Source organism: Ranitomeya variabilis, chromosome 2, assembly GCF_051348905.1.
Source record: "Ranitomeya variabilis isolate aRanVar5 chromosome 2, aRanVar5.hap1, whole genome shotgun sequence".
Classification (NCBI taxonomy): Eukaryota; Metazoa; Chordata; class Amphibia; order Anura; family Dendrobatidae; genus Ranitomeya; species Ranitomeya variabilis.
The window spans coordinates 917,690,905-917,705,555 of record NC_135233.1 but is presented as its reverse complement, the minus strand read 5'-3'; positions in this window follow the sequence as shown (position 1 = coordinate 917,705,555).

Here is a 14,651-nt window from a genome sequence, read left to right as displayed (position 1 = left end):
TGGTAAGGAAACCTGTTCCAACCCCGCAAAACGTAAAGATTGTATATTACCATCGTGTTGATTTCTTACATGGTTAATAAACCTTGGAACCCCTTTGCCTGTTTTCACCAAATTAAAATGTTCTCTTATTCTTTTGAACAACGGCCGGATTGTCTTGCCTATATAATAAAAGCCGCATGGGCAGAAAATGGCATATACAATATGAGTGGACCTACATGAGATGAAATCTCGAACCGTATGTTGGATGGGACCAATTTTAACAAAGGTGCCTGTCAGATGGTATTTACAAAAATTACAGTGGCCACATTTAAAATTTCCCTTAGGTGTATTTGATGTGAGCCAATTTTCCCGATCTGAGGAGAACCTATTACGCACTATCAAATCCCTAATATTTCTGCTACGCCGGCACGCAAATAAAGGCCCCCTATCTGTCATTTCTTTCAAGTCAGTGTCCTGACCTAGGATGTGCCAGTTTTTACGAATTACTGACCTAATTTGTGAATCCATAGTCAAAACAAAAAACAAATCTTTTTTCTTTTTTTGTGGACCTGACACAGGAGTTGTCATTTACATCTGTACTTGCAGCTCTATTTAAAGCCCCATCTAAGATTGATTGTGGATACCCTCTTTTTGAAAACCTCTTGTATAGTTCTTCTGATTGACGTTTAAATCCCGCTGGACTATTATTAATCCTTTTTACCCGTAAAAACTGGCTATAAGGCAGGGATTTTTTAGTATAGAGGGGATGAGCACTATTATAATGAAGCAAAGCATTTGTTGCAGAAGGTTTTCGGTATGTCTCTGTGTGAATTATACCATCAATAACCGTGAGTTTGACATCTAGGAATACTAATTCATTTCCTCCAAATTGAGACGTGAACTTCATATTCAAGGTGTTGGATGTGTCGAGGTATTCCACAAATTGTGTGAAGGTGTCGCTGTCACCGTCCCACACCATGAATACGTCGTCCACAAATCTCACAAAAAACTTTATGTGTCTCAAAAAGGGATTTTTTATAGAGTATATATATTCCTCTTCTAGTCTGGCCAAGAAGAGGTTTGCTAGGGTACAAGCGACTGGAGTGCCCATCGCTACTCCCTCAATTTGTTTATACCAGATATCGTCGAACTGAAAGGCATTGTGTTCGAGAATAAAGGAAAGACCCCCACAGATGAAGGAAATGGTTCCCGCATCTGTCGGAGTATTCCTTAAAATCATATCAATTGTTTCTACTCCCATTTTCTGGGGAATTCTGGTATAAAGACTTTCAATGTCAATTGAAGTCAAGCAAAAACCTTCTTGCCAGACAAAATTATTTATTGCACCCAAAAAATCTCCGGTGTCTTTTATAAAGGAAGGAATATCACGTAAAAGGGGACGTAACAACCAATCTAAATAGGCAGACAAAGGTTCTGTAAGGGATCCCACCCCTGACACTATAGGGCGGCCTGGTGGCCGCGTTAGTGATTTGTGAACCTTCGGAATGTGGTACCAGTGTGGTTTTCTGGGATAATCTGGTAACAACTTATTAGCCTGTTTTTCTGAAAAAACTTTTTTCTCCACATACTGCCTTAGAAAAGACCGTAAAATGCCCTTAAATTTAAATGTGGGATTCTCCCTTTAATTTTTCATAAGTATGAGACTCGGACAATTGTCTTAAAGCTTCTTCTTTATAATAGTCTCTTGTAAGTAGAACCGTATTTCCTCCTTTGTCCGCAGAACGGATTATTCTATGCAGTACATAAATTCTGTGAGCTAGATGCCGTTTGATATTGCAGGAAAGTATCCATTGTGTAAATCCCATTGCTGTGGTTCCCAGAATAGGGGCCCTATAAGTTACTCTGGGGTTGATAACCCTATAGAGGTTTAAGAAAGCTTGGGAATACATACTCGCGTTTATAAGTACACAACACATGCTAGGTTGTTGTTCTGACTGTGAACCTAGATATACCTGGCTATAGTAGTAGTACTTTTGTGGATGGTATGCTGTGATCTAGAGGTGCTACTCAAGCATTGGTTCTGGAGCGCCACCCACGTTTTGCTTGTTTGTCTGTTTGATTTTTGCACCGTATCTTATGTATTAGTATTTTATCTTTATCCAGTAAAAGTTATATTTTATCCTTTATATATGTGCATTTGAGATTTTGAGGATTATACCACAGCTGAGTCTACAATTTTGGTGGGCCCCAAAAATCCAGCCCACATATTTAACAGTATTCTATCTCTGTCAGACACCAGATCTATCTGTGCATTACAAATAGTTGCTTTTCAGGCCTGCATTCCACTTTTTTGGCTGTCCACTACCCTAAGTCTATACACTATTCTGGGGTAAAAAATACAGGCCACGTATTGAACAGTCTGTTATCTCCATCAGACTCCAGGTCTATCTGTGCTCTCCAAACAGTTGCTTTTCAGGCCTACATTCCACTTTTTGGGCTGTCTGCTACCCTAGGTCTACACACTATTTTTTGGTAAAAAAAATTTGTAACAAAACTCCAGGCCACATTTTGAAGAGTGTGATATCTCAGTCAGACTCCTGTTCTATCTGTGCTCTACAAGTAATTGCTTTTCAGGCCTATATTCCATTTTTTTGACCATCTACTACCCTAGGGGTAAAAATTAAAAAAATACCGGCCACATATTGAACAGTCTAGTATCTCTGTGACATGCCTCATCTATCTGTGGCCTACAAATTGTGTCGATAGATTTGAGTCGAGGCTTGCATTCACCCTTTTATTAAAATGGGCAAGGTGCATGGCAAAGGATGGGGAAGTGGACGTGATGGTGATGGTGCATGCAGAGGTCGAGGCCGTGGGCAAGCTGAAAGTGGGCCACAACAAACATCCACATCTTCTCGCAACAGATTCCAGTCAGAATTCATAGGGCACAGCCAAACAGCACTCTTGACTCCAGAGCAGTGTGAAAAGGTAGGTGGTTGGATTGTGAATAATGCTTCCAGTCACTTTGCCACCACCACCAGCACCCTGTCTTCCACATGGTCAAGTCTGAGTAGCTGTGACTCTGGATTGCATATTTCTCACCCTGATCCTCCTTCCTCCCACCATGCTCAGTGCCCTGAAACAGCTGATCCAACAATTGGAAACTCCGAAGAGTTGTTTACTTTTCCATTTATCGATTCAGGCCTCTCTCATGGTCCACTTGAAGCGAGGCAAGATGAGATTCCATGTAGCGATGCCCAAACATTTGAGCAGCCATGGTCACACGAAGGTGACGGTATTAACATGTCACAAGAGGTGGATGATGATGAGAAACACTTGCCAGAAGATAAGGAGAAGGACCAGGGTGCGGAAGTGGAGGAAGAGGTAGCGGATGATATAGTAACTGACCCAACCTGGCAGGAGGACATGCAGAGTGAGGACAGCAGCACACAGGGGGATGAAGGTGTAGCACCCCAACAGGCAGGAAGACACAGTGTCCCACAACATTAGGCGTGCCCTCAACAATGGTGTTACTGGGAAAGTCCACCTAACCATGGACACATGGACAAGTATTTGTGGGCAGGAATGGTATTTCTCACTGATGGCACCCTATGTTAACGGGACTCTGTCACCTGAATTTGGAGGGAACAATTTTCAGCCATAGGGGCGGGGTTTTCTGGTGTTTGATTCACCCTTTCCTTACCCGCTGGCTGCATGCTGGCTGCAATATTGGATTGAAGTTCATTCTCTGTCCTCCGTAGTACATGCCTGCACAAGGCAATCTTGCCTTACACAGGCATGTACTATGGATGACAGAGAATGAACTTCAATCCAATATTGCAGCCAGCATGCAGCCAGCGGGTAAGGAAAGGGTGAATCAAACACCCGAAAACCCCGCCCCTATGGCTGAAAATTGTTCCCTCCAAATTCAGGTGACAGAGTCCCTTTAACATAGTGGAAGCCGGGACTCAGTCGGACCTTGGGATGATGCACGTCCTCTCAACCCCAAGGATTGCAGACCCTATGTCAATCGGGGTTGCCCCCACAGTCTACAGCTCCTGCACCTTCTCTGTTGCCTCCCCTTCAGCCTCCATCTCTAAAAGTAGCACATCAGTCACAAGTTGGAAGCACTGCAGCACTGCCTCAGCCAGCGCCAACAGGCTGTGCTGAAGCTAATCTGCCTTGGTGACAAACCGCACAATGCTGAAGAGTTGTGGACAGCTCTGAAAGAGCAGTAAGATCTGTGGCTGACACTGCTGAACCTACAGCAAGGCATGGTCATGTGTGACAATGGCCGGAACCTGGTGGCGGCTCTGAGGTGAGCTCACACACATGCCTTGCTGGCCCATGTGCTTAACCTCATGGTTCAGCATTTTCTCAAAACCTACCCAGAGCTGCCAGATCTGCTTTTGAAAGTACGCCGACTGTGTGACCATTTTAGAAAGTCATCTACAGCTTCAGCCAGCCTTGCCATGCTTCAGCAGCATTGTTAGCTTGCAGCTCACTGACTGGTGTGTGATGTCCCCACGCGTTGGAACTCTACACTGCATATGTTGGAAAGGATTTGTGAGCAGAAGAGGGCAGTTGTTGACTACCAGCATCAACAAGGCTTTATACAGTATATTCAGTTCAGACTCCACACATAAGACCTCAGGAGTAGACATGGATGTCAGACATCTGTAAAATCCTGCAAAAGTTTGAGGAGTCCATCAAGGTGGTAAGCGGCGATGACACCATAATTAGCATCACCATCCCACATCTCTGCATTCTGAAAAGCTCTCTGCTCACAATTAAAGAGGATGCATTGCAGTTAGAGCACAGGGACATGGAGCAAGGAACCATACAGGGTGATTACAAACAGCCCAGGCTCATGTCGTCGCAACATGGATTGGTTGACAATGAGGAAGAGGAAGAACAGGAGCTACTTTCATGTAGTATAGACGGTACTACAATCACAACTGTCATACTGTCTGTTCAGCATGGATTGCCTGAGGACAGAGAGGAGGAGGACGATATCTTGGTCATTCGTCCTGTTGTTGAGGACACGGAAGGTTTTCCTGTTACCAGTCAAGCATGCATGGCTGACTTTATGTTGCGCTGCCTTACCTGTGACCCTCGTATTTTAAAAATTTTGGGTGACACTCATTACTGGGTAGTGACACTTTTAGACCCACGCTACAAGGAGAACTTTTAATCTCTTGTTCCAGAGGCAGACAGGTGTACTAAAATGCAGCAGTACCAGAGAGCTATTGTGGAATTATTAAAAAAATTCCCATCTGAAAATGCTGGGTGCAGATGTCACAGTGCGTTGTACAACCAAAGAGTACAAGCGAGAGAGACACAACTCCAATCCAACAGTGGCAGGGCAACACTAGCAAAGTTCTGGGCGTGGGGTAATGTCACAAGGAATGGAATGTTTGGGAAGATGGTGAGGGAGTACCTTACAGACTGTACCAACGTCCTCCGTGATTCCTCTGTGCCTTTTAATTATTGGGTATCTAAGGTGGACACGTGTCATGAACTGGCTCTCTATGCTTTGGAGGTCCTGGCCGGTCCTACCCCTGGCATTTTGTCAGAGCGGGTTTTTAGTGCCGCTGGTGGAGTTATAGCAGATAAGTTCATTCGCCTGTCAAATGAAAATGCAGACAGGCTGACTCTTATAAAAATGAACAAGGGCTGGATTGGGAAAAACTTCTGTAGACCACCAAGTGAAAACAGCGAAACATAACCTCTTATACAGTGTCGTGTTTGGAGGTGTATTCCCATTCACCTCGTCACACCCACAGATGGGTATACGCTTCCTGATTTTGGCTATTTTGTGTCCTCCTCCTCCTTCTTCTCATCGTTATCATCCACCACCACTAGAACACCAGGATGAATGTGTCCTGTGATGCTACAGCCAGTCTATTTTTTGGGAAAGGATGTCTATGATGCCCAGAAAATATTTTTTAAAAATGTACCCCCCATGGGAAAATGTTTGTCAGCCCATGCACTTAGTGTATGGGCATTCCAAGTATAGGAGACCCGCTCCTTTAAATTGTGCAGAGATTCATAGAAGGACATCCTCCATGTCTCTTCAGACACCACCACTAGAACACGAAGGTGAACATATTCCATGATGCTACAGCCAGTCTATTTTTTTTCAAGGGTGCCTATGAGGCCCATAAAAAAATTTTTTAAGATGTGCCCCCCATGGGGAAATGTTTGTAAGCCCAGGGACTTAGTGTGTGGGCATTCCAAGTATAAGAGAATGGCTCCTTTAAATTGGGAAAACATTCATAGGAGGACATCCTCCACATCTTTTCAAACACCACCACTAGGACACGAAGTTAAATGCATTCTGTGATGCTACAGCCACTCTAGTATTTTGCAAGGGTGTATGATGCCCGTAAATTTTTTTTTTTAAAATGTACCCCCCATGGGGAAATGGTTGTCGGCCCAGGCACTTAGTGTATGAGCAGTCCAAGTATAGGAGACCTGTTCTTTTAAATTGAGAAAACATTCATATGAGGACATCCTCCACATCTCTTCTGACACCACCACTAGAACACAAGGGTGAACTTATTCCTTGATGCAACAGCCATGTTATTGTTTGTAAAGGGGTGTTTGAGGTCTCTTCAGAGTTCACCTATTGTTTCTTGTGTCTCCTATCTCTCAATGAGGAGTTCAAAAAAATATCAATTAAAAAAAATTATAGAATTGGACAGGAAAAGAAAATAGATAGTATTTATACTAGAGTATTTTTTTTTTTATTTGCCAGCATTTCCTTAGAAATTTTACATGCAGATGAAGTGGATATAAAACCACCATATGTGTCCTCCCAGCATTCCTCTCTACACATCTCAGTATTTAGATCAATATTACCGTGATCTCTTTCCCTTCTGCATTTCTCTGTCTTCATATCACAGATATCACAAAATGCTTCAGCCGCAGGGCAAAAAGTATTTCCTACGATTGAACTGTTCTGGATTACATTTGTACAGGTGAAACATTAATTAGGCCTAAAAAATGTTTTTGTCTAAAACACAGTTGGTGGACACTTAATAATTTCCCCACTTTTAAAGGAATATGAAGGTCTTGATTTCCATTTGTTGGAATTCCAATATTAAAAGTACCAAGCTACAAAGATTATCTTTTCAGTTGAAAAAGATTATTGAAGAAATGAAAACATTTATTTAGCTTCCCATTACAGCACAGTAGAATCATAATCACGCTGTATCACAATACTAGAGTAAGGGGAAAACGGAAATTCTTGCTGCAATAACGCAACTGCCCCACAACAAAGGTGAACTGTACTTGTCCAATGTCTGATGCCACACTCCTTCAAACATCAACTACCTCTTGGTGATCATCACCACTGTTAAACAAAAACAAAAAAGAAAAATGATTTTTTTTTTAAGAGTCTCTCGGCCCATATGTGAATTGTGAATCTCTCTTATTACAGTCTCCAAGTTGTGTTGGTCTCATCAGAGCTTAATCTTAAATGCAGGTGGTTGGATGACTGCTGATAGCCCTGAGTATTTAAAAAGTGATTTTAAGATAGTATCAGGATCAACTTCAGCTAGAGTATTTTAAGCAACACTGGAGGAGGAGGAGTTTGTGTTTCTTCGACATTAACCTTCCTTATTTGATGTGGTGTCACTTAATCTTTGAAATATGGGCTGGTCTGTTGTTATCACACTACCATTCATCAAAGGAAGATTGCATTTCATTGGTTGTCCATCTAGGTATCTATTGTTGCATTTTTTGTAAACACCAACTGCATCTTCCTTTCTTACAAACACAACCTCTGCAACTCCTGAACTCAACCAGAAAGGGGCGCTTCAAGGCAACACGTACACAGAAAAGCTCCACAATATCTTACTCTGTGTCTCTTGGATGCAAATTATTAATGGACATTTGTGGGCCTTCTAAAGAGCTGAAAACAGACTCTTTATGACTGGCCTCCTTTGTGACAAGTGTCCGTGACACATTGGCTAGAGCCTTTGGGTGCAATAAAGGTGGCTAAATGTTGTGCTGAGGAGACATGGGAGCTGTGTATGAATCCTTCTGTACCACTTTAGTAAAAGGGAAAGTTTGCCCAAGAGAAAATGAATTTCCAGACATTCACTGCGTTTTTTGCATTGTTTGCAGCTGTGATCTTCATCTTCTTGGTGGGAATGTGGTAAAGTTCCAAGTCGTCATCAATACTATCATCATCATTTTTTCAGGAGGCCTTCCTTAAAAGTACGCCCGGGGGATCGTGGTAAAAATGCTTGGGTATCGCATAGACTTACATTGGGCTCATTGTTCTGTCCGAGTACCCGAGTATTAAAAATTATTCGACACGAGCAACGAGCATTTTAGTGCTCGCTCATCTATATATATAACTGTCTAAGGTCCACTTCCATCTGTTTGTCAGTTTGTCTGTAATGGAAATCCCATGGCGCTAATTGGTCGCGCCCGGACGGCCACGACCAATCAGCCATATTGGGTGGGATTTAAACACCGCTTCACTTTTTACTATTGATGCTGCCTATGCAGCATTAATAGTAAAAAGATATATTGTTAAAAATAATAATAAAAAAAAGGAAAAGGCAACTTTCAAATAATAGACAACTGGAGCAGTTTGCTCCTGAGGAGTGGGCCTCTGTGGACCTGTCAACAGGTGCAGAAGTCTTATTGACAGTTACAGGAATCGTTTGATTGCAGTGATTGCCTCAAAAGGTTGTGCAACAAAATATTAAGTTAAGGGTACCATCATTTCTGTTCAGGCCTATTTCATGAGTTTTAATTTTATTTTTCACTTGTTCATTTTCATAAATCTTTTATTCATTATTACTTTGGTCAGATTCAATTTACTGTATTTCTGTGACCATTGTGTATTTCTCAGTGATTAAAGTAGCGGTACAAACAATTTTGACCACTTTTTTATATATAGAGCATCATATGAGGCTCTTTATATATGTGGCATTATATGAGGCCTATTCTGTATGGAGCATTATATGGGGCCCATTCTGTTTGGGGCAATATATGGGGCCCATCCTATACTGTATGGAGCATGTTATGGGGCCCATTATATATGGAACAATATATGAGGTCCATCATATACTGGCGCATTATATGGGCCCATCATATACTGCATGGAACATTATATGGGACCCATTATGTATAGAGCAATATATGGGGCTCATTATACTGTTTGGAGCATTATATGGTGCTCATTATACTGTATGGAGCAATATATGGGTCTCATTATTCTTTATGGATCATTATATGTGGTCCATTATACAGTACGGAGCAATGTATTGGGCTCATAATACTGTATGGTGCACTATATGGGGTCTATTATATACTGTATGGAGCAATATATGGGGCTTGTTATTCTGTATTGAGCAATATATGTGGCTCATTACTCTGTATGGAGTAATATACGGGGCCTATTATATACTGTATGGGGCAATATATTGGGCTCATTATTCTGTGTGGAGCAACATATGGAGCTCCTTAAACTGTATGGAGCAATATACAGTATGTGGCTCATTATTCTGTATGGAGGACTATTTAGTGCCCAAAGTACTGTATGGAGGACTATACTGTCTGGTTTCTGACCTATTGTAGAATTTACAATAGATATCCCTCATGTAATGTAAGAAGTAAGTGAAATCTTTGGTATTGTACTATACCTATAGTTCTCTGATGTAACTGTGCATCATGAACTGTTGCATATGTTGCATACGTTAATCGGGCCCACTGAGACTCTTTCGCCCGGGGCCCACAAAAACCTGGAGCCAACCATGATCAGTTTGTGTCCTGCTCTCTCTCTCTCTCTAGTGTCCGCTAAGCGATCTGCAAGTCACAATTCAATGTAAGTCAGAATGAGGCCAGAATGAGGCCCTCATAAACTTCCATTGAGAGCTTTTAACTGTTAATTTCAGTCAGTCAGAAGTTGCATTCACAAGATGGCAGTGCGGGACCAAAGCGGTGCCCAGAAGAGCTAAAGACAGCGTCTGGTAAGTGTAAAATGAGGGACATGGAACTTCAATTAGTAGCACCACTCTCATCACTGAAATAAAAAATAATGCTGGACATGTGCTTTAATGAAAACTAATTAGTATGTGCTTTAGTTGTACATGTGCAATAGTAAGTGTTTGTACCTTCAAACAGGAAAGATATATATCTTAGTTCCGTGTTAGCCAGTAGATAGAAAAATATTTGGAATTGAGAATCCTCAGTGGTTGATACCTTTTAATGGCTAACTGAAAAGATGGTAACAAATTGCAGCTTTCGAGACTACACAGGTCTCTTCATGAGGCATAGACTAAAAGAAATTCTGAAGAATCACATATTTATGCACAACATGACACAGAAAAAAAAACAAAAACCCATGGATAAGACAGGTGACATGAAGCAGAATTACCATGACTGATAAACAGTTATGTCCATAAATATTGGGCCAGTTCTTAAGATAAGGAATGTTTTAGTGTCCTCTTAAGAACTGGCCCAACATTTATGGTCATAACTGTTTATCACTCATGGTAATTCTGCTTCATGTCACCTGTCTTATCCATGTTTTTTTTGTTTTTTTTCTGTGCTATGTTGTGCATAAATATGTGATTCTTCAGAATTTCTTTTAGTCTTTGCCTGATTAAGAGACCTGTGTAGTCTCGAAAACTTGCAATTTGTTACCATCTTTTCAGTTAGCCATTAAAAGGTATCAACCACTGAGGGCTCTCAATTCTAAATATTTTTCTACCTTCAAACAGACCCTCATTAAAGCACCCCTGTATTTTTTCTTATTTCACCATTGGATTGGTATTACTAATGTAAGTTCCTTGCCCTGAAAACATATTTACTAGTTGCCTTCTTCTGCTATTTGTGCCTCTCTGGTCATCTGCTGCTGTGTCTGACCTGGTGGATCGCTCCAGTGTTTGCTGGCGGTCCGGAGGTTACTTTTCAATGAAATCTATGAGAGCCAGAACGAGGCCCCTATAAACCTGCATTGAGAGTTTGTGACCATTACTTCTGACTACCGTACAATCAAAACCAAGCCTTCAAGACTTCTCCTGAATATCCAACACGTCTGACTATCAACCACATTTGGATCCTTCAGATGGAACCTGAAAACCACCTCTTCAAGAAAGCCTACAACCTGCTCTGACCCCACTGCCTCCTCACCATTACCGGAGCTACCGCCTCACCAACACCAGAGCTACTGCAACCCCCCAACCTACTGTCTCCTTCCACACCATCCTGTACAATGTAATCATGCAAGGGCAGGGTCCTTGCCCCTCTGTATCAGTCTGTTATTGTTAGTTTGCTTACTGTAAGTGATATCTGTAATTTGTATGTAACCCCTTCTCATGTACAGCACCATGGAATCAATGGTGCTACATAAATAAATAATAATAATAAGCTGCAGTCACAAGATTGTGGAGATGAACTGTAGAAGTGCTAGACAGCGCACAAGATGACAGGTGGTAAGTATATCACTACGGGCAGGGAAAATGGATTAGTGATACCACTACGACAGTGAAATAGAAAAAAATACCGGAGAGGGGCTTTAAAACTGCATTTTGTACAGAATTGTACTAGTTGGAACTTCTGTGTTCTCACTGGAACATCAATACAATCTTTTCAGTGGGAGTAAGTAGCTGTCAGTAATAATTCTGTTCTTTAAAAAACGTTTTTGTGAGCTTGATGTGTAATGCAGCTGCAATATTTCTTTGCACTCTGAAAAAATCCTATTGATGTGTATATTATGGCAAAAACCCAAATGATCTTGATGAAGTCTTTGACACTTCACTTTCAGATTTGTAAAGCGATGATACATTATTTAAAGGTGCCATCAGTAAATCATGGCAGAGTAGGCCCTCACTGATGAATACATTGCTGTAAATATGTAGCTCCTTGATAGGAAACTGTTTCTGGTAAAGCAATTTTTGTTTGGAACTTACCATGCAATAGTTGTAATATTCTGGGAAAAGCAACATTTCCTGCATTCTGCAAAAAAAAAGGTTAATGTATTAAGATTTTAGAAGAAATTGAAAAATGTTTTGTAATTATATGCACAATAAGTCATAGTTTTATCCGGCTATTTGACACCAAAAAACATATCTGAGCTTATTAACAATGCAAACATAACAATGAGCAAACTGAAAAAGCATATCTGCGGGCTGCTAAGTTGGAAAACTGTGATCTGCAGCAGAGCTAAATTGCTGAAATCTGTGCTCTTGAAGGTAATTGAAATAGTATCAAAACAGGAACATGGACAAGAATCATCAAGAATGGTCCAAAGACGGGCAGGAGAAAGAAAGAGGCCAGGCAATCTAATAAACATGCAAGGAATAGATCAAGAAAAATTTATATAAACAGGATAGGATGAAATTTCGGTAAAACTCAATATTATAGACGTTAATCAGAGTTTCAAGGAGTTTTCTAAGGAATCATTTTTTTTTATGCTCAGGTTGCTTAAAAAATAAAATATGAGGTTTTTTTCTCCATTGTATTTACTGTATATTTTAAACAGTCTAACCACTGTGAAAAAGTCACTGGTAAAGTGCTGTTGGGGACATAAGTGTCACTACGCTTAATTGCATCAGTGATATAAAGCCCAGAGTTTTTTCCTCCAGAAAACTAAGTGCCTTGAGGGATTAAGCTCATTTATATAATGGGCTGGCTTTTATGTGGACATCCATAGAGTTGGTGGTCGGATTTCCACCTTATCTCCACCCCAGGGTGAGTTCTGGGGCTTGAATAGCTGGACTGCAGAGGCAGTTTTGGGTTCAGCAAGGCTGGAGAGAGAATTTCCAATGATTTGTGTCCTGAGGAAGAAAGACTGAACCTGTGTTGCTCCAGAGCGGGTTGCTCCCACAAATGTATGGGCTGTGTTACAGCATTTCATTTTTTTTTTTTGCCGTTTTCCTGTTTTGCCCAAAGGGCTGTGATTTACTTTTCCCTTCATGTTGGTTTATTCCACTATATAATAAGCCAACAGAAGATTTAAAATGTTCCTGTTTTATACATTTGTGTACTGCTGAGTGAGTTGAATTGCCACACCACATTTAATTTGTCTCTAAAAGTAAAAATATTTTAAGAATACCTTGCAAAGTCCACTTCTAGATGAATAGAGAAAGCTTAGCTTCATTTCCATCCTGATCTCTAGACTGTGACTCTAATACATGACACACACCTACAATTCTTTCCCATTTGCTGTAGGTCAATAGATGGTACTCTAATCATATGACATCCCAACATATACAGTAGTGCATTTATGAATTTCTACACACAATATAAACCCTGGCTACTTGGATACGGTTGAGCTAGTCCCAGTCACAAAACACTGATCATTCATTTTTTCCCATTAGGAATCTACTTTTTGTTGCAGCAATATGTATAGAATCTCTCCCCAAGAAATCTTAGGGTGCATTCACATTGCATTTTTTGATAACCAAGAGACGCAAACTGTTAAGCCTTACATCAGAGGCTTATTTGCATCGAAAGCCATGACCCAGAGTGAAGCAAGCAGAAGAAGATGATGGAAGGCAAAAAGAAGCATTGCGAAGGACAATACATCCAGCTGGAGGGGGGAGCAAGTGAGTAGTAAGGTGAGTATTAGTTATTACTTGTTGTTTTCACATCTTACGTTTTATTATGCTCTGGTTTCTGTGGAGACCACAGACAATACTAATGCACATTGAAGATACTTAACACCTTAAGCCCCGAGTGTGGCTTGCACGTTAATGACCCGGCCAATTTTTACAATTCTGACCACTGTCCCTTTTATGAGGTTATAACTCTGGAACGCTTCAGCAGATCTTGGAGATTCTGACATTGTTTTCTCATGACATATTGTACTTCATGATAGTGGTAAAATTTCTTCGATATAACTTGCGTTTATTTGTGAAAAAAATGGAAATTTGGCGAAAATTTTGATAATTTTGCAATTTTCCAAATTTGAATTTTTATGCCCTTAAATCACAGAGATATGCCGCAAAAACACTTAATAGGCAACATATCCCACATGTCTACTTTACATCAGCACAATTTTGGAACCAAAATTATTTTTGTTAGGGAGTTATAAGGGATAAAAGTTGACCAGCAATTTCTCATTTTTACAACACCATTTTTTTTTAGGGACCACATCTCATTTGAAGTCATTTTGAGGGGTCTATATGATAGAAAATACCCAAGTGTGACACCAATCTAAAAACTGCACCCCTCAAGGTGCTCAAAACCACATTCAAGAAGTTTATTAACCCTTCAGGTGTTTCACAGGAATTTTTGGAATGTTTAAATAAAAATTAACATTTAACTTTTTTTTTACACAAAATTTATTTCAGCTCCAATTTGTTTTATTTTACCAAGGGTAACAGGAGAAAATGGACCCCAAAAGTTGTTGTACAATTTGTGCTGAGTACGCTGATACCCATATGTGGGGGTAAACCACTGTTTGGGCACATGGCAGAGCTCGGAAGCAAAGTAGCACCATTTGACTTTTCAATGCAAAATTGACTTGAATTGAGATGGGACGCCATGTTGCGTTTGGAGAGCTCCTGATGTGCCTAAACATTGAAACCCCCCACAAGTGACACCATTTTGGAAAGTAGACCCCCTAAGGAACTTATCCAGATGTGTGGTGAGCACTTTGACCCACCAAGTGCTTCACAAAAGTTTATAATGCAGAGCCGTAAAAAAAAAATCATATTTTTTCACAAAAATTATCTTTTTGC